The sequence below is a fragment of the Macadamia integrifolia genome, chromosome 9, assembly GCF_013358625.1.
Source record: "Macadamia integrifolia cultivar HAES 741 chromosome 9, SCU_Mint_v3, whole genome shotgun sequence".
Taxonomy (NCBI): Eukaryota; Viridiplantae; Streptophyta; class Magnoliopsida; order Proteales; family Proteaceae; genus Macadamia; species Macadamia integrifolia.
The window spans coordinates 23060732-23081903 of NC_056565.1; the positions used below are offsets into that span (position 1 = coordinate 23060732).

The 21172-nt window shown below is 39.6% G+C and overlaps 1 non-coding gene across 1 annotated transcript; it reads right to left on the reverse strand.

The window, feature by feature from the left end:
* Positions 1-9150: 9150 nt before the first annotated feature.
* LOC122090252 lies at positions 9151-9257 on the reverse strand. The gene has a single exon (XR_006143492.1). It is a non-coding gene; the product is annotated as a small nucleolar RNA R71 (small nucleolar RNA).
* Positions 9258-21172: the final 11915 nt, after the last annotated feature.

The window sequence follows — 21172 nt, forward strand, 5'->3', positions numbered from 1 at the left end:
ATCTAGGACCCACTGTGGAATTTTCAGTCGAGCACTGGTGGGTCCCTGAAGATCATGGCATGGGACCGAGTGCCTGTGTGATATCTGTGTTACGAGTCAGCAACATTGATACTATTTAGGGATTCTTTTTTATTATTTTAGAATTGTTACCCCTTTTGTGCTCTGGATGTTTAAATTGTATTTCTTGCGTATATATCATGCCTACGGGCACAAATGTAAATGTATTATGTAATACAATTTGAGTGCCAATAGTATTGGGGTATTTACAGGTATGTATATGTAAGATTTCCACTGAAATACAGATTTTACTTGACTTAGCATGTGTATGTTGTGCTGTGGTTACTGTATCAGATGATCCTGACAAGTTTTGGGTAGCATGTGTTAAATCGATCACCGGTCCATTTCTATATGGAACGGGGCATGACAATCGATGGTATCAGAGTGTGATGCTCTATCCACACACAACATACAAGTTAGATCCCGTAGAATCTTATAATAGGACCCCGGGATTGGATAAATATAAAAATCTTAAAGAAATAAAATCTGTAATAAGATGAAAATGTCTAAATACTTGCATTCCATGGCATGTATGGGAGTAGAACCTAGATAGATTAATAAATAACCAATTGGTCTATTACCAGTAAGTTAAATTTAATGAAAATTTTGGCAGTATAATGGCACTATATTAATTTTCCCAAAAATTTTACACATGTCACTTGATAGACCACAGACATAAAAATAATTACAAAATGGGGTGACTGGCACTGTCACCACCAAACCACACCAGAGTAAGTCAAAATAAATAAACTATTCCAAAAGTTATAACATCCATAAAATACAATCCAAGTTCCCAACCATAGAAAAGTGTCGGAATATACAACCACAGAGATAACGGAATAATCACTATCATATAGAAAAGCTAGGAAAGGAGGAATGTCGAGGAAGAAGCTGCTATTCTGTCACTCGTCATCGTCGTCTATAATAAAGGTTTCCCCGCCTATAGGCCGAGAGGTGCACTTGAAGTGACGATCATAAACGTCAAACCTGACATTCATTAAGGAGACTTTGTTCTTCACACGAAGGAAGTCAGCAACAATTCCGTTAGAAACCCTATCTAAGTCCTCGGTAAAGTAATTGAAACTAGATTCTAATCTCCCTAGTCGGTACTGCACCACCAAACCTTGGGCGACCTTCTCCTTTATACACTCAGACATCCTATCTTGCCCCTCTTTCAGGGCACCAATGTTGTCCATCAACTTTTGAAAATCAAAGGCCCCACCTGCAAGTGTTGGAGCTCTAAAATGTGGATCAGCTGCCCTAGACTCTAAGGGCTCCTCCTCTAGGATCTTATCTGTTGTTTTATGGTTGTCCTTGTTGGCAACCCGACCACGTGGCAATGATGACATGGCCAGTTTTGGTGACGTGGATGAAAATGATGACATGACAGTGTCTAGTGTCACCAATGAGATAACAGAGCCACTTAGTATGCATGGAACGGTTTGATACATCCTTAGTATGTGGTGCAGGTTTCTGGGTCAAAACTGGTAAAATTGGCCTATTTACGATCGGGGGCATTTTTGATAGTAAAAATGACATTTTTGGAAGATCGCTTCTTCATAAAAAATATAGATTGTAATTTATCTAGTCCAGTGCATATGATTTTGTCGCATTCTGATATCGTATGAAGTTACGATATTTATGGCAGTCGAGGGTAGTTTCGGCATTGAAGATGAATTTTTTAAAGAAAGTGTTCCCCATGTAACAAGACGACAAAAATCCAATCTTTCCAATGATTTTGATTTCATCGCATTCCGATTCTGTATGAGAAAGATACGTCATTAGAAAGTTCTAGGGGTATTTTGGTCTTTTTAATGGATGAGTCAGATGATTGAGTCTTCTGAAAAGTCGTAGAGCGTCCAGTTACGGTTCCAACGCACTTCATTTCATCTCGATCGGATATCGTATGAAAAAGTTATAAGTGTTTCCGTAAAGTCGGTTCGAAAATCCAAACCGAAAATCCATCAGTTGCTCTCGGTGTTGGATGGATTTTTCGGAATTTATTTTTAATTTGAAGGGATTTTGTGTAATTTCAAGATTTTGAAGGTCTGAGTTGCAGGGGGTCTTTAAGCACTGAAATATATGGAGGCAGGGGCTTGATTGTAATAAAGAGGAGTAAAGGGAAGTGAAATGGATGGTCCAGATTCGACCACATAGGTTTGATGCCCATCCAAAGGCTGCTGAGATTTTGAGCTGACATGGATGAGATAGATGCTTGCGCATAGGATTTGATTGGTTAGGTGCATAATCCTTGATGCACTGGCACTACACCTTATCAAGGTATGTTGTGGTGTTTCGCGCGTGCATAGAAGGTATAAAAAGGATTCCGATCTTAAGGATCTCATGAGATCTGATTAAAGTCATTATGAAAGATTTGGATCCAATGGTCGATAATCCTTTCACTTTTGTGAGTGGGAGACAAGCTCCCTTAAAATCCGAAAAAGCAACCAATCAAAGATCAACAACAACAAGTGTCAGCTGACCGCTGACGTCATTAGTTGACTATCTTATTCAAATCTTATGGTTGAGATTTACTATCCGTTATTTTAATCGAATGGTCTAGATTAAGAGATTCTCCTTGATGAGATCTACAACCAGATTTGTACCCCTGTTGCATGATTTTAGCAGGAGAAGCTTCCCCCTCTTTCTTGGTCCTTGAATGAACATGAATACTTGATGATAAATGTTCTTAGGCCATTAAAGGATGTAAAAGAGGTGGTTGAGGTGTGTTAATGATACATTAACTCAAAGCCAAGGAGGAAGAGAAGAAAGCAAGGATGTGTTTGCTTTGAAGAGCAAGAAGCCAAGGAGAGAGAAGGTGTAAGCACCAAACTTGTCAGTACAAGTTTCCAGTCATCCCAGGCAATCAGTTGTGAGATTCTCTAACCTTTGATTTACATTATATGCATGTATGTATGTTAGGGTTAGTTGTGGATGAATGTATACATGCTAGGTTAGTTGTGGATGAACTGTAAGCATGTTAGCTAGTTGTGGATGTATATGTTAGGCAGAGCTTGACTGTAGGGCATTGATATAAGTCCAATTTAATTGTATTCTTTATTGAGTGCTTAGTGGGTGCTAAGCATTGGGAGTGGGTGCTCCTGTGTAGTGGGTGCTACACATTGTATCGGCACTACGAGTGCCATCTTAGCTTCAGTTTGAAAAAATTGGGTGTGGGTGCAGTCAAAAGTAGTGTATTTAGTAGGTACGAAGCCTTTACAGGCACTACTCCGAGGATGTAGGTAAATTGCCGAACCTCATAAAAATTCTACGTTGTGGGTGCTTGTTGTTTGCATTTTATATTGAAGTGCATGGAATGTGGAATGGGTGTGCACACTTGAAAGTACCTATGAGAGGCTGAGTATGCATATGACTGTGTGCAAACAGGGACAGGTATATCAAGTTTTTCCTGGCCAAACATCAGATAGATTTTTGGGGATCAAAATTGGACTCATTGATTCACCCCCCTCTCAGTGGCTGTCGGGTTACAACGATTGGTATCAGAGCCGATACTCAGTGACAGTTTGATCAACAGCTGAGTGATCCAGAGGCAGTGGCAGTGACAGTATGGCAAGTGAAGGTTATTCAGGACATGCACCAAAGTTTGATGGATCTGATTTTATCTTGTGGAAGAGGAGAATGCAGTCGTACCTAGGTTCACTAGGTTATAATGTTTGGGTATCAGTTTTGATAGGGTACAAGGAACCTAAAGGAAGTCCAGTTGACAATGAAGCTAAGAAGGCTTATTGTTACAATCAAAAGGCTATGAATGCAATATTCTCAGCATTGGATAAGAGTGTGATGGCTAAGGTAATGGATTGTGACTCAGCCAAGGATATCTGGGGAAGACTGAAGAGCACTTATGAAAGAGATGAAAATATAAGGAAAGCAAAGCTTCAGACCTTCAGAGGCCAGTTTGAAAGTCTACTAATGCAAGAGAGAGAGAATATTGACACCTATATGACTAGGGTAAATGAAGTCGTCAACTCTGTTAGGGGTCTGGGAGCCAATCTAGAGGATTCAGTTGTTTGTCAAAAAATCTTGAGATCTTTGTTGCCCAAGTATGACTCCAAGGTGTCAGCTATTGAAGAGGCAAAAGATCTAGACACTATCACTCTTGATCAAGTGCATGACACTTTCACAGCTCTTGAAATGAGATAGAAAAAGGGCAAGTCCACTGACAAACAAGCTGCTTTCAAGGCAATGAAAAATTTGAAAATCAAGGAGAAGAAGAAGCAGTCTGTGGAGGATACTGATGAGAGTGAAGATGAGGTTACAGTTCATTTCACCAGAAAGTTGAAAAGGGGAACAGGAATATATAAGGACAGGTTGCCTTTCAAATGCTTCAACTGTGGAAGGGTTGGACATTTTGCAGCCAAGTGTCCTAACCAAGGAAAAATAGAAAGTGATGAAGATGAAAGTGAAAAGAAAATTCATTTCAAGAGAAAGAAGAAATTCTTCTCAAATAGATATAAGAAAGGCAAGGACAAGAAGAAACATTTGGTTTCTAAGAAATGCAGTGACACATCTGATGAAGAGTCTGAAGAATCATCTAATGATGAAGATGATGTGGCTATGTTCATGGTCTCAATAGATATAGAAGAAAACAAAGAAGATTCTCTAGTAAGGAAGATTTTATAGAAGAAGAAGAGGAAGATGAAAAATCACATCTAGAGTCTAAACTCATAGTTGCCCTTAGAGAGCTTAAAAGAGAAAGAAAGAAAGTAAAAAAGGTCACTCAAAACCTTAAGGGACAAGAACAAATAGTTCTTGAGTTGAGAGATCAAGTTAATAAGTCAAGGAAGACCTTAGATGATCTTGAGTATCAACTCTCACAGAAGACCATTGACTGCAACACTCTTGAGTTAGAGAAAGTGGCTTTGAAAGCACAACTAGAGGAGCAATATGAGATTCTTGCACAATTTGATGGTTATGCAGATGAGCTAGCCTTATAAAGGCTAAGGTTGAAGACTATGGGAGAACTGAGATTGAGAGAGAAAACTTAGAAAATGAAGATGTTGAAGATGACTCTACTCCAAAAGAGCATCCTAGCAGTAAGAAGCTTAATGACATCATCAATGCTCAAAGATCGACTCACGTCAAATTTGGGCTTGGATTTATTAAGGAATCTTCTAAAAATACCAAGGCAAATGGTAAGGGAACAATACATAATCCTATCAAAGTCAATGACAGGAATGCTCAAAGAGGAAAGACACATGTTACTACTGCTGGCAATGTCAAGAGAGTAGTACAAAAAGATAAAGTGTAGACTGGTCCAATCAGAAGAGGAAATCTATCTATATTCTATAAGACTAACCATGCTAGACAACCACAGTTGGCAAGGCCAAGCAAGAGAGCAAAGAGCTATGGATACAATCAAGGTCCTCAACAGAGACCTAGAGCATTTGACAACTTCAGAGCTCCTTACAGATGGCAGATGGAACCTATGATGCAGAGGCGCACATTTCAAGGTTATTGTTACAAATGCAACATTTTTGGACACAAGATCTCAGATTATAAGTTCAACAGTGGTCCAAGGAGTTATGTGGATAGAAATCCTTTTGCACCCCTTATGGAGAAAACAGTTGAATGTTACAGATGCAACAACCTTGGACATATTGCAAAGAATTATAGAACTGTGTTTCCCCTACAAAGACAAGAGAATAGTGGTAAACAGAGAGTTTTTAGAAACACAGAAGATGATGAGATGGAGAGACAGTTCTCAAGACAGAAGAAAGCAAAAAAATCTCAATCTGTCAAGAAAGTCTAGGTTTAGAGAGAGAGAGTAGAAGATGAAGAAGATGTAGCAGCATTTGTTATTCAGAGAGATTTTAAGGCTCGAGGAAACTCTACTCCATGGATTCTTGATAGTAGTTGCTCAAGCCACATGACAGGAGATAAGGAAAGGTTTGAACAATTACATGACTTTGAAGGTGGATCTGTGACATTTGGCAACAACAATTGTCACACCCCGTTCACACCGAACCGGGCCCGTGACCGGGTTAACACCGGTTAACCCAAACCTACCAGGATCATCTGATACTGTATTCCACCACAGCATACACACAACTAATAAAAGCTTATCAGATCAGCGGAAGACTTGGTTTACCTGTGAATATTCCCCTAATACTTGATACCTGAATTGTGATGCAATAGTTATATACATGTGGGCCCGAAGGCATGATAATTACATAATAAAAGTACAATTCACATATCAAGTACAAAGAGGAAACCATAAAAAATCAGAGTATACGGCTCGGCTCGGTATCAAAGCCTAGAGCTCAGCTCGGTATCAAAGGTTGAGCCCAGCTCGGCATCACATGGTAGAGCTCAGCTCGGCCTCAAAAGTGGAGCTCAGCTCGGCCTCAGAACTGCGGTCTCGCAGCACAACCCTCGTACAAGCAATCAGTGCCGTGCTTTAACTTCTCTGGGGCCCACCAGTCCTCTTTAGGGAACTCAACCGTGGGACCCAACCCGTGCTCTTCAGATGGATGACCTGTAAAATCATCTAAAAAGAGGTGCACATGTGGGATGAGCTCACTAGCTCAGTAAGTGGAAAGATGGACCACACAACAGTCCACACAACAAAATACAATCATATGCACTACATGCTATGCAATACAATTTAAATCACATCCACCTAAACAACATTACTAATTCTTTGGTTTAGTGCTACTACAGCCACATTGCGCGTATACTCCGGGTACGAGCCGCGAACTCCATCCCGTGATACGCCCATAGGGCTGTGGGAGAAGGCCTACCGTGAGTACTCGGAAAAGTAAAAACATGCCGACCACCAGCTCTCAATAGAAAAGTAAATGACTGAAATTAAAGGTGCTGACTCCAGTAATTTAAAAGCAATATGATTGGCCCTCTTGAATATACCACCGGGGTTGCCGACTCTCCTAATGACCCGTCGGGCGTTATGTCTAACCGCCACAGTCATCCGACAACTGTGACCACTGCTTCCCCCCAAATAGTAACCCAACACCTTAACCCCTGTTGGGAAGGGTCGTAGCACGGGAAGGTGAAAATCCTAAGCCACATGCTCCTACATAACAATAGTATGATTGCATAGTGCCACCGCATCCCATACCATGGGCCACCAATGCACTCGTTTCCAAGCCAACTACGGCATCTAGTGTTTTCTCTCTTCTCTCTCCTCCACCTCATCAACAAGATAAAAAATAATAGAATCAACACAAGGGGAGGAGGCACTTCTCTTCTTAGGTTTTTTTTTTTTTTTTTTTTTTTTTTTTGGTCCCTCTCTTCCTCTCTACTTCTCTTCTTAGGTTTTTTTTTTAGTTACTCTTTCTCTCTTTCTCTAGTTTTCTCTTTCACTAGCTCTAGTTCTAGGTTTTTGCTTACAACACTTTTGTAATTTATTTTTATTCAATTAATACAAGCGCTTTTGTTTTTGATTCAGTCTCTTATTTTATTGTTTAAGAAATTGAAGTTATAATTTTCAAGTTCTAGTTCTGGGCTTAGTTCTAGGTGACAAGAACAAGCTATGGAGCATGGCTTTCAAGTTCATTTTTTCTCTTCAGATTTGTTTTCTCTAGTACTAGAAATTTCAGATTTGGTTTATTCCAGATCTAAGTTTTAGTACTAGTAGTATCTCAAATCGATCAAGTTTTCAGTTCAAGGATTGAAGTTCAAGTAAGTAGGCTCCTTCAGTAGTCTTCTCAACCCCCTCTCATTCCCTTTTCTTGCTACCCCTTCATTCTTAAAGTATGATTTAAATATCAGTTTTTACTTTGATGCTTTCTCTTTCCCCCAAGGTCCTTGGCTAGATGCATGTGTTGGCTTTGCCCCCTCTCTAGCTATGGCCCCATCCTTTTATTTTGATTATTTACAGTTCAACCCTTCTCCTAAAGCCAAGTAGAAAAGCCCTTGTAAGAGTACTCTCTAGTCACGTAGGGACGCTCATATTGTTTATAGTGCATCCATCGGGCTAAGTAGAGATACCTACTTGTGTGCCTCTCTCTAGCTTTTTCCTACTTTATTTTATTTATTTACTTTTCATCACTTTTTATTTTAGCACTTTTACTTTCATTTATTTGATTTTTAATGGCGTGGTTTGAGTATTTAAATTCCTAGATGTGAATGGTTAGGTTGTTTTTACATGCACTTATGTTAGGTCGGTAGTTAGAATTAGATCACCATAATGAATCTGTGCACTTTCGCATAACTAGAAGAAGCCTAAAATAAAGTGGCTGCTCTCATTGTGTTCGACCTGTTAGCTATACTGATCCATATGCTTGCGGTTACTTTTAAATTTCAAACAAGTTTTTGGCACTGTTGCCAGGGAGACAGTTCCATGTCATTTTTTGCTTTCTTTTGGTAAATCGGAGTTTTTTGTTTGCTTTGTTTTGTTTTTGTTTTTCTTTTATTGAATTCCTGAGAAGAACAACTTGCAATAATAGGTTGTATCAGTGGAGGTCGCCATGCCTCACAGTATGATAAAGACATGGTTGCCCTATAGCAGTACTTCGGGAATTGACCTGAGTAACCCCGGATCCCTGCCAATAAGCTCCCAAAAAAAAAAGTTTTTCTTTCCATTCTTTTGTGCTTGGCTTACTCTAGTTGTGGGTAGTTTTCTGTTGCATGAGTGTTAGGTGGGTACATAATACTAAGAATCGGTTAGAAAGAAGATATCTTACAAGTAGTGACTCTATACCTATACTCTCATCAATACCTTTCAATATGGGAGACCAACATCCAAACCATCCACCTAAATCTCTGAAAGATAGGTTTCACCCTGCTAGAGCAACCTAACTTTCCTGCATAGTTCTACCTCAAGCCCAGGGCAATAATTTTGAGCTCAAATCTCAGTACATCACTATGTTGCCCCACTTCCATGGGCTGCCCTCTGAGGATGCATACCTATTCCTTAGGGAATTTGATGAGGTTTGTGTTTTGATTAAGGTTCAATAGTTGACTGATGATTCTGTAAAATTAAAGTTTATAACTTTTGCGCTCAAGGACCAAGCTAAGAAATGGCTCTATGGTCTGCCTACCAATTCCATCGCCAAATGGGATGGATTTACTATAGCCTTCCTGAAAAAGTTCTTTCCTTTGCATAAAACGAATAAACTCAGGAGTGACATTCTTCAATTCAGGCAGAAACCTAGTGAGTCATTCTCTAAATTTATAGAGAGATTTAAGGACCTCCTTCAAGAATGTCCTCACCATGGAATTGATACATGGCAACTTTGTCAAATCATTTATGAGGGTATTGATTATCAGATCAAGCAGTTGTTAGAGTCTATGTGCCCTAAAGGTTTTATATCTTTTACAGATGAAGACGACGCTTGGAACTTTTTGCTCGAATTGGCTAAGAAAACCAGAGAATGGGAGTCTACTCAAGAAATTGAGAGGATAAATAAAAATTACCTTATAGAAGGTGTTGTGGCCAAAGAGGCTCAACTTGAGAGTCTTATTAAGGGACTCGAAGCCACAGTAGTCAAAGGACCTACCCAACTAAACCAAATAAATCATTTTGTGCCTATGTGTAGTTGGTGCCAATCTCCCACTCATGTGATGGAGGAGTGCCCTAATATTACTCCTGTGAATGGTTTAAATATAGGTCCTGAAAATGTTAATGCCATGTCCCAAAATAACCCTTATAGTCAAACCTATAATCTAGGATGGAGGAACCATCTTAACTTCTCTTAGAATCAAGCCAATAATCAAGTAGGTCATAATTTTTAACCCTTGAGTCAAGGGCAGTTTGTTCCCAAACAAGCCAATCAAAGGAACAGGCCCTCCAATCAGCAGAACAACTTTAAGATCCCCACTTAATCTGCTATTCCACCACCTCCTGTAAATCAACCTCCAGGATTCATGAGAGGATTTGGTGATTTGGCTAGGCTTTCTTTTTTAGAGAAAAGCATGGAACTTCTCATGAGTACTTTTATGACAAGCTAACAGAACATGGAGAAGCAATTCTCCCAACTTGCTAATGTTTTGCATGAAAGGGAGAAAGGGAAGATGCCTAGTCAACTTGAACCAAATCCCAGGAATGAGAATATGAATTATCAACCAATTCCAAATCAGTTGAATTCAATTCAAAAGAATCCACAACAAGAGCCTTCCAACTAATGTAATGTTGTTTATGCTCTTTGGAGTGGTAGAGAGTACCAATAGAGTATTCCTAAATCTTCCTCATCCATTACTCTTATTAACTCTCCTTCAGTTGAGGATACAAGTGTGCCTCTTGTTCTAGGTTCGTCTGATGAAACTAAAGAGTATTCTGAAACTAAAGATGATTTGGTTGAGGAAACCAAACATAGTTCTTCTGAAAAAGAGAAAAATCTTAAAAGTGCTTGTGCTCCTCCTGTCCCCTTTCCTAATCGGTTGGTAAACAAAAAGAAGACTGCTTCCATAGATAAAATTTTAGAAGTATTCAAAAAGGTAGAAGTGAACATCACTCTTTTGGATGCCATATCCTAGATCCCCGTTTACGCAAAGGTCCTGAAAGATTTGTGTACTCACAAATGTATCACTAGTGTGCCCAAAAAGGTATTATTGGCAGGTAACATTAGTTTCATAATTACTTAGCCTATAGCAGCCAAGTATAAGGATCCAGGGAGCCCTACCATAGCTTGTTTCATAGGCAACACTTACATTGAGCATGCCTTACTTGACCTTGGCACAAGTGTGAATCTTCTGCCTTACCATATGTATAAAAAATAAAGATTGGGATAATTGAAAGCCACTGGAGCTACTCTTCAATTAGTAAATAAATCTGTTAAGATTCCTAAAGGGATGGTTGAGGATGTCTTACTTAAAGTTGGAGAATTTGTATTCCCTATTGATTTCATTGTTTTAGACACCCAAACAATTGTCAACATTCGGGATCAGATCTTAATTATTCTTGGTAGACTGTTCCTTGTAACCAGCAATGCCATAATTAATTGTAGGAACAGTACCATGAAACTTTCTTTTGGCAATAATTCTGTGGATTTTAATTTCTTTAGGTTAGGTAAGCAACCAAATCCCCATGAGAAGGAAGTTCATATGCTCCAGGAAATTCCAGATTCCATTGAGACATATTTTGATATTGATTTTGATTCTGAATTTCAAGAGTGTATGGAACGATTGGGTGGTTTTGATGACATAATTATGTCTGAGGTTTGGAGTCTCCAACCACCTATAGTGCCCTTAGGACCCCCTTCCAATTCCATTCCCAAACCTTCTATAGTGGAGCCCCCTAAGATAGATCTTAAGAAGTTGCCATCTGATTTGAGGTATGTTTTCCTAGGGCCTGACCAGACTCTTCCAGTGATAATTTCTTCAGATTTGACTTCTTGCCAGGAAGAGGAATTACTTAAAGTGTTAAAATATAGTAAGGAAGCCTTAGGTTGGACCATGGCTGATATCAAGGGTATAAGCCCTTCTATTATGCAACATCATATACATCTTATAGAGGATTCCAAACCATCCACGGAACCCCAAAGAAGAGCTAACCCAGTGATAATGGAAGTCATTAAGAAAGAGATCCTAAAGTGCTTGGATCATGAAATAATTTATCCTATTTCTGATAGCCAATGGGTAAGCCCAGTTCATGTAGTGCCCAAGAAGTCTGGTGTTACTGTAGTTCCCAATGCCAATAACGAACTGATTCTAATCCATCTCCAATAGGGTGAAGAGTGTGCATAGACTACAGGAAACTTAATGCGACAACCTGGAAGGACCACTTCCCATTGCCATTCATTGACCAGATGTTAGAGAGGTTAGCTGGACATGAATACTATTATTTTCTTGATGGATATTCCAGCTATAACCAGATCCTAATTGCTTTAGAGGACCAACATAAGACCACTTTTACATACCCATATGGAACATTTGCTTATAGGCATATGCCCTTTGGGCTTTGCAATGCACTTGCCACGTTCCAACGATGCATGATGAGCATCTTTTCTGACATGATAAAAAAATTCTTACAAGTATTTATGGATGACTTTTCAATTCATGGGAATTCATATTCTTAGTGTCTTCATCATCTTTCCCTAGTTTTGCAAATGTGCATATCTAAGAATTTGGTTTTGAATTAGGAGAAGTGTCATTTTATGGTTAAATCTAGTATTATTTTGGGCCATGTAATATCCAAGGAGGGAATTAATGTAGATAGAGTCAAAGTGGATTTAATAGATAATTTACCACCTCCTCAATCTGTTAAGGACGTTCAATCTTTTTTAGGGCATGCTGTAATCTACAGAAGGTTTATTAAGAACTTTAGTCAGTTAACCCGACCTCTCACTTCAGTACTTGCCAAATATCAAACTTTTAAGTTTTCTAAAGAGTGCCTAGAATCCTTCAAGCAACTTAAGAAGGAGTTGACCAATGCACCCATTTTTCAACCACCTGTTTGGACTGATCCTTTTGAACTGATGTGATGCTTCAGATTTTGCCATAAGAGCGGTTTTAGTTCAAATGATTAATAAGCTGCCAATTGTAATTTACTATGCTAGTAGGACCCTAAATGATGCACAACTCAACTATACAACCACTGAAAATGAATTTTTAGTTGTTGTGTTTGCATTAAAAAAATTTTGGTCTTACTTAGTTGGTTCACATGTAGTGGTGTATACTGATCATTCTGCTCTTAGATACCTAGTTCAGAAGAAGGATGCCAAAGCCCGTCTCATTAGGTGGATTTTACTTTTGTAAGAGTTTGATTTGGAAATTAGGGATAAGAAATGCATTGAAAATCTTGTTACAGACCATTTATCTCTGCTTTCCAATTCCTTGACTGTTGATTCTCCAGTCAACGAGAACTTTTCAGATGAACAGTTACTTGCAGTGTCCAGTGAACCATGGTTTACTGACATTGTCAACTTCTTAGTTTCAGGTGTGACTCCAGATCATTGGTCCACCCAAGATAGGTATCGATTCCTTTCCCAAGTTAAGCATTTCTTTTGGGACGATCCTAATCTTTATAAATTTTATCCTGACCAAATTATTAGACGTTGTGTGCCTGATCATGAGCAACACTCACTCTTATCTTTTTTTCATGATCATGCATGTGCTGGACACTTTGGACCTAAGAAGACTGCCGCAAAGGTTCTCTAATACGGATTTTATTGGCCCACTCTTTTTAGAGATTTTTTTTATTTTTGCAAGGCTTGTTCTGCTTGCCAATCTTTTGGCCGTATCAATAAGAGGAACATGATGCCTCTCAACCCTATTTTGGTAGTTAAGATCTTTGATGTGTGGGGCATCGATTTCATGGGACCATTCCCTAATTCCTTTAGAAATTTGTACATACTTTTGGCCGTTGATTATGTTTCTAAATGGATAGAGGCCATACCTTGTAAATCTAATGATCACAAAGTGGTGGTTCTGTTTCTCAAAGAGAACATTTTTTTCCGCTTTAGTGCACCACGTGCAATAATTAGTGATAGGGTTACTCATTTTTGTAATCGGCCTTTTGAGGCCTTGATGAAAAAGTATGGGATCACCCATAAGTTATCTATCCCTTTTCACCCCCAAACTAGTGGCCTTGTGGAGGTGTCTAATAGGCAGATCAAACAAATCTTTGAGAAAATCGTTAATCCCAACCGTAAGGATTAGTCCCTTGGCTCATTGATGCCTTGTGGGCCCATCGGACTGTATTCAAGACCGACCTTGGTCAGTCTCCCTACCATCTGGTGTATAGGAAAGCATGTCACTTACCAGTTGAGTTGGAGCATAAAGCCTTTTAGGCCATTAAGAAGCTCAACTTTGATCTCTCTGATGCTGATATTCATCGTAGGCTCCAACTATCTAAATTAGAGGAACCTAGGAATGATGCCTATGAAAGTTCTAGGATTTACAAGGAAAAGACCAAAGCTTTCCATGATAAGCACATTCTGCACTAATCTTTTGCAATTGGTGATAAGGTCTTATTAGACAACTCTTAATTGCACCTTTTCTCTGGTAAGCTTAGATCCTGATGGGATGGTCCGTTTATTGTCCATAAGCGGCTGTGAAGATTCTGAATCTAAGAATAGCGGTAATTTCGAAGGTTAATGGTCAGCGTTTGAAACCTTTCCTCGCGTTTCCTACTACTGGTAGTGAAGATGTCATGGATCTCCATGAATCTCTGTACACAGATGAATTTTATCCAGGTATGACCCCCTTGCATTGTCTTCGCTTTTAATTCTTTCCATGCATTGAGGACATTCTTTTGTTTTTGCTTTTTTTCACGTTCTTTTGTTTGTTTTTTTTTTTTGTTTTTGAGCTTGCTAATGATGAAGTTCTACTTTGGCTTTTAGCTAAGGTACACATCTTGAACGTATAAAAACCCTGCTGAGAAGAAAGAAATAAGCCTATGTCTTGATATGGGACTTTCTTTTGAAAAATAAGAAACTCTTGTTTTATAGTGTTGGACCATATGTAAAATCCATGGGTTCTTTGTACTGTTGATTTGGAGTTGAGACCTTCTTTTTTTTTAATTCGGAATATATTGACAAATACACAACTTTAAATGAAGTATGGAAAGTGGCATAAATGAAAAGTAAGAGTTGATTTCCTTAAAACTAGACAGGGCATTGCACCTCAGGAAGCGTGGTGTCTTGATTGAAATTTCTAGGTAGGAAACTTCTAAAAGAACTCTAGTTTCACTGTCTATGTGGGCATATGCAAAAAGCGAAGCTACATACTAACTTAGGTGTTTAGTGTTTGTTCCACCATGTCATTCAGGCCAACAGTAGTGGAGTAGGATAGAGTTATTATGAAAAAAAAAAAAAAAAAAAAGAAGGTCTACCACATAGTAGGAAAGTATGTATAAATGTCATCAATGCCTTAGTAATATGTTTGGTCAAAAACACTCTAACGCCTTAGTCTGTGGTTCCCTATTTCTTCACAAGTGGTTTTACCTTAAGATAAGGATGTTTCGGAAGAGACAATGTGAGTTCCAAATTAAGAAATATGCTAGTGTCTGGAATTGATATGGGGTAATAAAAGTTCAAGTGTGGGGGTCCCTTGTAAGAGGAATTATCTTTGCTTTGGATCAGTATGGCTCTTACTTTTAGCCAAGGTTGGAATTTGTTTGTTCTGAATTTTAGGTGTATATTCATTGCAAACACCCACGAGACACAACTCGTCCATAAGTGGTGACCTAGGGGTTTAAAGGATTATTGCACATGCTAAGTACAACCGTGATTCCTACGAAAGTGAATTAGTTTTTTTTTGTTTTTTTTCTTTTTCTTTTTGTCTTGCATGAGGACTAGCAAAGTCTAATGTGGGGAAATTCTGATGAGCACATTTATGTGTGAAATCTAGGGTAGAAAAACATGCATTTTACATATTTAGAATGGAGCTACCTTGGGTTTTACTTTCTTTTTACAGATTTTATATTTTCAAGGCCTAAAGGACTATCAGGCGTTATATCTCCAATTTTACATGTAAAGAGGTCCTATTTCTTTTCATGGTTGTGAAGATGATGAGATTCTGAGTAAGATGGACATGTTTAATTAAAAGTACACATTTGTTTGGTCAACCATACAAATGATTATACTTTTCGGGCCAGAAAAAAGAATAATGGATCAGAATTGAACCGAGATGCAGAACGAGCCCGTCTGCAGTTGTCCCAGGGGTACAAGGAATATTCTAAATTCCAACAAGGATCGATGTACCACACACTTAAGTGATTGAAGATTCATTTTTTTGTAACAACAACTACCTAGCGTAGTTGGTGAGTTGTGGTGTGCAAAATCCCTTCCTTATTAGGAGGTCTCAAGTTCGAACCTCTTGGCTACCATTTTTTTGGAGATTTTTTTTGAAATATTTTCTCTCCTACTCATCACTTCAAGCAAGGAGGTCGATCAAGAGGGTTGTGCGCAAATTGAAGAAAAAAATAGGAAAGAAAAAAAAAAAAAAAGGCAAGGGCATGGATGGAATTTTTCATTAAAATAGAATATTGTCCAAATCCAAGCAATTAAAATAGAATATTGTCCAAATCCAAGCAAGAAAAATTGGCCAAGGGCGGTTTCTTGCACAAGAAGAGAGAGAAAAATAGAAAAAGGGAAAAACAATAGGAAAAAAATGCAAGAAAAATCGTGGGAGATTCTCTCTCCACAATTTTCTCTCTCCTCTCTCCTCCACCTCATCAACAAAGGGTTTTTAAAACCCCTTTTAAAAGGTCTCGGATGGGACCGATAGGCCCCTGCTCAGCCTTGCTCGCTGGTCTTGCCCATTGGTTTGAGTACCAAGGCCCCAAATTGGCCTATGTTGGAGATTCTTGGTATTTTAAGCCTTCTAGGACCCAAATAGATGCCAATAGGGGTGTTTCGTAGCATAGTTAACCATTGTTGCGAGGCCAACTATACATTGATAATTAATGTGGGCATGTTTGGATATATGGTGTGGTGTATCAATGTAGTCTGTGACATGAGATGGATTAATTATGAATATATACAAATGTTTTGCCACTCAATCAATGCTTATGTTTTGGAATAATCCAGGTACAGAACACCATGGTACGCACCAGATCCAGTGGTCGTGCCTGTGGTACCTCTCGTGGTCGACCACCCATTTTCCGTGGTCCTTGACCTGTGGGGTAATCCTCACATCCACCACCACAAGTGGATCATGATCCGGAGCATGTTTAGGGCAACCCACCCGTGAACGAAATCCCGGGTCCCCCACATATCATCACTCCTGGTGATGTGGTGACCTTTATATAACAGTTGCAAGGGGCCCTCCAGCAGCGGTTGCTTTAGCAACAACAAAAATTTATGGCTACTATACAACAATACTTGAACCCTGCACCTCAAGGTTAGCCTCCTAGAGGGGTTACTCCATAGGACCCTATAGTGGGGATATGTGTTGGAGTACAACTTGGAGGAACACCGCCTGAGGTTACACCTCAAGATCAACCAAGAGGTACCCCTCCAGTTCTACCATATAGCACTCCCCCATTTATAATGCCTCCACCCTATTCGTACTATCCACCTTATCATCCACCAGCCACTACTACGGCCAAGGTGGTGAAATCTTTTAAGAAGTACATGCCACCCACTTCACCAAAGTGGGTAATGACCTATTGGAACCGGATCGGTGGATCCAAGAACTAGATAAAGTATTTGACATAGTGGAGTGAACAGAGGCACAAAAGCTTATATGTGCAGGTTTGCAACTTAGAAATGAAGCTGATTCTTGGTGGAAAGCTTCCAAGCCTATATTGATGGCAACTCATCCAGAGCCTACTTGGGAACAATTCAAGGAATTGTTCTTATCAAATTACTATCCCAAAAGCTTTAGAGACTGTAAGGAGCCGGAGTTTATGGCACTAACTCATGGAAGCAAAATAATTCTGGAATATCAGTAATAGTTTGAAAGTTTGTTTTATTTTGCTCCTTGCTATAGAGGATAGCTGAAGAAAAATCCCAGAAATTTTTGAAGGGACTAAACACATCCATTGGTACAGTACTAGAGGTATTGGACTTAACTGAATATGCACAGATTGTGCAAAAACGAAGACTATGGAAGACAAGTAGAAGGGAGAGCCATCCCTTACACTAGGATTGTGGAAGAGGGCAAACCCATATGTTGATTCTGGTAGCTCGAATAAGAGCTTTCGTGGATCAAACTCTTATGGTCCCACCTATAGGCAGCCCTACAGGTCGTCGGGTTACCCTTCTCGACCGACTAGTGGACTGGGCACTACATCTTTCCACCCTAACACTAGTGTGGTGCCTACAGCTCCAAGATCCCCTCGTCTTCCGGTTGCACCATGAATAGTATAGAGAGCTCCTACACCGGTATAGTTATTGCCAAACTGATGTTTTAATTGCCATTCATACGGGCACTTAGCCAAGGATTTCCAGTACCCGGTCCCATCTAATCGGCCCCCTGTTCATAGACCTGCATTGACTTAAGGAAAGCAGCCTCAGGGTAGGATGTATGCCCTAATAGCTGAAGAGGCTGAAACCAGTACAGAAGTAGTTGCAATTACACTCTAATTAAAAGACTTATAATTAAAAATTTGAGTAACATGTTATACTTATATGCAATGCAATGCTATGTTTCTTATCTGTATCAGATACACTCGCATATGTCTTATTAGATTCCAGAGCTTCACATTCATTTGTGGCTAAGAGATTTGCTAAGAAGCTTAATGTGCCACCTAAGACCTTAGAATGCAAGTTAGTTGTTAGCACGCCTAACGGCATGGTGGAACAGTTGAAAAAAGTGTGTGGGCCATGTTCAGTTGAAATTAATGAAAAGGAACTGGATGCCTAGCTAATCAAATTTGCCATGCAGAATTTTGATGTCATTCTGGGCATGGATTGGTTGTCAGTTCATTGAGCAAATGTTATGTGTGCTGAGAAACAAGTTAAAGTGTTGGATGGTAAAGGGGAAGAGCTTGTATATCAGGCTAAAAGGTCAAAGCGACCTAGAAAGACTATTATTATATCTACCTTACAGGCGGTGAAATTATTAGAAGATAGATGTCAGGGCTACCTTACATCAGCAGTAAATGTGGATGCAAAGGTTACTTCACTGGATGAATTAGAGGTGGTCAAAGAATTCCCTGATGTCTCTCTAGAAGATCTAACTCAGCTACCCACTAATAGAGAACTGGAATTGCCATTGACTTAACTCCTAGAGCTGCCCCCATATCTAAAGCTTTGTATAGAATGGCACCAGCCGAATTAAAAGAGCTACAGGCATAGTTGTAAGATTTGTTGAAAAAGGGGTTTATACACCCAAGTGTCTTACCTTTGGGTGAACCAGTCTTATTTGTCAAGAAGAAGGATGGCAGTCTGTGTATGTGCATTGATTACCGAGAACTGAACAAGTTGACCATTAAGAAATGGTATCCATTGCCATGCATCGATGATCTATTCGATCAACTAGAAGGTGCTAGGGTGTTTTCAAAGATTGATCTCAGATCGTGTTATTACCAGCAGATAAAGGGTAGTGATATACCAAAGACAACCTTTAGAACCTGATATGGTCATTATGAATTCTTAGTGTTGTCATTTGGGCTAACCAATGCACCAGCTGCTTTTATGGATTTAATGGATTGAGTATTTCATGATATCCTCCATAAGTGGGTCATCATCATCATTGATGATATCTTGATTTACTCAAAGTTGGAAGAAGAGCATACGAAACACCTGAGAATGGTGTTACAGAGATTAAGAGAATAGCAATTATATGCCAAATTCAGCAAATACGAATTTTGGCTCAAGCAAGTTGGATTCCTAAGACACATGATGTCTGAGAATGGGATCGAGTCAGGCCCAGACAAAGTAAAATATGTAGTAGAGTGGGAAGCACCCAAGAAGGTAATAGAGATAAGAAGCTTCTTAGGTTTAACAAGCTACTATTGGCGCTTTATTGAAAATTTTTCTCGGATTTCAACGCTGATGACTAACTTGACTAGGAAAGGTGTAAAGTTTGAATGGTTAGAAGAGTGTGATAACAACTTTCAAGAGTTGAAGAAATGGTTAGTGTCAACTCCTATATTAACCATTTCAAATGGTACAAGTGGGATGACAGTCTATACTGACGCATCTAAGATAGGGTTGGGTTGTGTTCTCATGCAACACGGTAAGGTGATAGCATATGCATCCAGGCAACTCAAAGAGTATGAGAAGAACTACCCCACTCATGATTTACAATTGGCAGCAGTCATCTTTGCCTTGAAAATCTAGCGTCATTACCTGTATGGGGAGAAGTGTGAAATATACAGTGATCACAAAAGCCTTAAGTACTTCTTCACCCAGCGAGATTTAAACATGAGGAAGAGGAAATGTGCTACACCCGTGCCCTAATCAGGTCTAATTTGAACTATTGTGACAGGCCTCGGTTTGGAGATCGAAAGTACAACTGGGTTTTGGCTAACGGTTGCATATTGCCGAAGGGGTAGAGATGACCCCACATATTCATGCATTGCATGCCTGTCCAATTGGAGGGGATTCATACCTCCCGATCCCAGACGGTAAGTGACCCGACTCCCCACACTTGATTTTTGGCATGCATCAAAATTAGCGAATAGCCTTGAGCATGTCCGAGGGCAACCACCAGTGTAAGGCCAACCATGGGACAATAAGTTGTTAAGATAGGAAGTTATCTTGGCCACTGGAAATAAGCCATCGGAAGCAGCCTGGGCCTGGATCCGATGCCATTTTTGGTGGGTTGATAGGCTACTGTCGAGGTTCCGATGCCCGTGGTTTCAGCCACTCGCATCGTAAATGGTTTTGGATTATCCCAAATCATCCTCCACACCTTCCTCTTGATGTGGGCACCTTAGGGACCTAAATGTGTGGGTTCTTGTGCCACGAATTTCATTTTAACCTGATTGGTTCAAAAGAGGTCCAAACCAAACAAACCCTAAGGCCCACTTAAGTTATAAGTTGGGAAATGAGGATTCATTTCCTCATTTCCCTTGTGCCCAATGTAGGAGAGGAGAGAAAGAGGAGAGGAAAGAAGAAAAAGAGGAAGGAGAAGATTAGAGGCTTACCTTGGTGCCGGCTGTCGCCTTGTCGTCAGAATCGCTACCGGAGGTAAGTACAACCTCCTATGCCACTCTCTCTCTTCATTTCAACCAAGAAAAAGCTAGGTATGGATGGAATCTTGGTGTACAAATCATGTTAAGGTTGTAGGATGTGTATTCTACCCTCCCGATGTTGTTACCGAGCTTAAACCAAGCCCGATGAGCTCTGACAACATGTAATGCCAAAGACCAACTAGGGTTTCAATCATTTGATCAACCTATCTCCCAAATGGCTTGATAAAATTGGAATTTTCTTGGCTTACAATGATGCTAGAAATATCCCCTACAAACTCCACAGAACAAATCCTAGCAATCAGGCCCGAGCCGAAAAGCCCCAAATTAGTTGGACTGACCTGAACCATAATCGGAAACAGCCCACCGGATCCACTGGGTCTATTTTTGGTGGCATATTTCCAGTTAACATGTGAGCCTTACATGCTCTCTATTACCTCCACTGAAAACATGTCTAATATTTTTGATGGAAATGCCCTGTTTCCAGTGGTTGTTTTCGGTGACATTATTGTCATTAAGAGACAATGTCTGTACATTATATCTACCTTACAGGCGGTGAAATTATTAGAAGATAGATGTCAGGGCTACCTTGCATCAGTAGTAAATGTG